Source organism: Salmo trutta, chromosome 13 (assembly GCF_901001165.1).
Source record: "Salmo trutta chromosome 13, fSalTru1.1, whole genome shotgun sequence".
Lineage (NCBI taxonomy): Eukaryota > Metazoa > Chordata > Actinopteri > Salmoniformes > Salmonidae > Salmo > Salmo trutta.
The window spans coordinates 40945548-40948367 of record NC_042969.1 but is presented as its reverse complement, the minus strand read 5'-3'; the positions used below and the strand labels follow the sequence as shown (position 1 = coordinate 40948367).

General features: G+C 39.3%; 1 long non-coding RNA gene across 1 annotated transcript; it reads left to right on the top strand.

Annotated features, from left to right (window-relative positions):
- The first annotated feature begins 689 nt into the window (after positions 1–689).
- Positions 690–1981, top strand: LOC115205776 (uncharacterized). Its single transcript, XR_003880677.1, has 2 exons — positions 690–1275; positions 1412–1981. It is a non-coding gene; the product is annotated as an uncharacterized LOC115205776 (long non-coding RNA).
- The last annotated feature ends 839 nt before the right edge of the window (positions 1982–2820 follow it).

Below are 2820 nucleotides of genomic sequence, written 5' to 3'. Positions count from 1 at the left end.
GGACTGAGTGCCGATTACCTTCCCCCTCCCACCGGACGGCACTGGCCTAATTCTCGCCGCCCTACAGAACCCCCCGGCCACAAACGGCAATGGCGTGACCGGGATTTGTACCCCGGTTATAGCGACACAGTTGCACTCTAAGGCAGGTCCCTAGAACATTGAGAGAATACAAGTTCAACAACATCTTGTTGTCTCCTTACAGGCCACATCGGATACATGCTACAGTGAAAGAGGGCATCAAGGAGCACATTTTATCTTTCCCAAGAACCCAGAACCACTACTCTCGGATGAAGGGGGATGTACACAGAGAATACCTCAGCCCTGATCTGAATTTGTTGCGAATGTACCGACTCTACAAAGAGAAGAATACCACATCATCTGCAAAATTCTGGGTTTATAGGGACATTTTCAAACAGCAGAGTCTCAATTTCGGCCAACCCAGGAGTGACACCTGTGGCAAATGTGACGCATTCTTCACTAAGATGTCAGCAGCAACATCTGAAGAGGAGAAGAGGAAGATTGCAGTTGAAAGTGAGTTGCACCATCGAAAAGCCGAAAAGGCCTACACACAGCTTCAAAGTGACACTGAGTGGGCTAAAGCCAATGCTGACTGCCATGTCATTTCTGTGGATCTACAGGGGGTGATGTACACCCCTAATCTGACCCACTCCAATGTCTACTACCAGCGGCAGCTGTCAAATTTTAACCTTTGCATCCAGGAACTTGGAAAAGAAGATCCTGCATACATGTGTGTTTGGCATGAGGGGATTGCACACCGAGGGTCCATTGAGGTAGCAAGCTGCATATTGAAGTGGGTGAAGACAAAATTCACGCCACTCACCAAACCAGAAGTGCGCAAGTTGATCATCTTCAGTGACAGATGCTGTGGGCAGAATAACAACTGGCGGATGCTCAATCTGATGTCGATGCTCATCTCTATGGGTTACTTTACCCAAGTTGAGCAGAAGTTCATGGTCTCTGGTCATTCTTTTCTTCCTTGTGATCGATCTTTTGCCACCATCGAGAAGAGGCGCAAGGTGTCAGTCCTTCATACACCTGATGATGTTTCAAAGATGATACTTGAAGCACAACCAGCAAAACCATTCAAGGTGATGAGGATGCAATGTGAAGACTTCAGGCACCTTCCAGATTCTGTCCTCAAGCGACCAGCTGGACTACAGATCACCTCAGTGAGGTGGTTAAAAGTCACAGGTATTGGGAAAGGAATCGATCAAACATTGGCTCATTCTAAGATCCGATGACAGTATATTACAGGTATTGCACAGAGAATAGTTTACTAACATTCATCATCAACATGCAACATGTTGTTCTAACAATAAAATATCCTAGTGCTTGACTGTGAAAGTTGTTTATAGATGTCAGGAACTTAAAATGTTTGTTGTAATTTCAGTTGAGGATCCTTGGAATCTGTACGCCAGACAGAGCCACAGTCTATTTGAGGGATGGAAATCGTGGCTGATCTCCAAACCAAAACAAGGAGCTACACCTCAACCTCCCTATTTTGCAAGCCACTACCCTAGAGCATATGAGAGTCCTCTGCCCATCAAAAAAAACAAGTACCAAGATCTGATGACCATGCTCAACTACTTGCCAGCTGCTGCACGCTCTTTTTATAAATCACTGCAGAGTGAATAATTTGATGTTAAACCAAGCTACATAATTAACTGTTTTTTCTGTGAGTTTATGATCCCCTGAACCTGTATAGTATGTTGAATCTGAATACATTTCAGAAGACATGTCACCCCTATTGTAGGAAATTAAATGTATAGTAGGTGTTTTCTATGTGAATCAATTTGTGTATGATTTCAACCAGCATAATATATTGAATTAATTTAATTTTAAGATGTTGTTCCTAGTGTAGAAAATGTTATGTACAATGTGTTCTGTTGAGAATGATTTTGTGTGTGATCATTTGAACCTTTTTTAATCTGAATTAATTAAAAACAAATAAGTCATCACATACAGTATGTGAGTATTCATTTGATCTTGATTCCCTTTTTTTATTCATTACAATATACAGTACGTCTCTCTGTCACCACATTTAGCATCAACTCTAAGCAGTTAATACTTATTTACTGCTGTCACCTCAGTACAGGACATTTCTTGCCTTTAGCATGGGTTTAACGCAATTCAAAACTTAATTGCTGATCATAGTGTTAAACGCAAAGAGAATGGTTTTCTGAACGTTTTGTAATATTGACCTTAGGGACCTGCATATTGGCACATCACATTGATCCATATTTGATATGTAGAAGTTGTGCTTCTTTTGATTGAATTCTATTTTTGTAGTTATTCTATGGTATGTTCACATTGAGGGCTTCATTTTAAATGAGACTAAGATTTCATGACTCAACTTTTAAGAAAAGTCATCAGTGCTAAAGTTGATAGACCACCTTTAAATGAACCTCCATACAAATGAATTAACTACATATTGCATTTAAGTTATTTACATGAAGGGCATCTGCACTTGAAAGTACTTAAAACATCATATCAGGTGTTAAAAAAGGACATCTTACAAGTGTCATGGAAAATGTCACATATACTGTTCTTCCACAAACTGAAATCATCACTGGAGATATACTGTTCTTCCACATTCTAAAAATTAAAACAGCAATAAAATAAGTATTTTTTGAAATAACAAAAAAATATCAATTGTTGTTGGAAGATATGAGTATGGTGAATTATTTGTCAACCATAAAACACCTAATGTGGTACACACAATTAATAATATAAAAATAACTGATTATCTTAAAATGGAAAAATTGTCAAATATATGGTTCTTCGTCTGTAGGATTCATT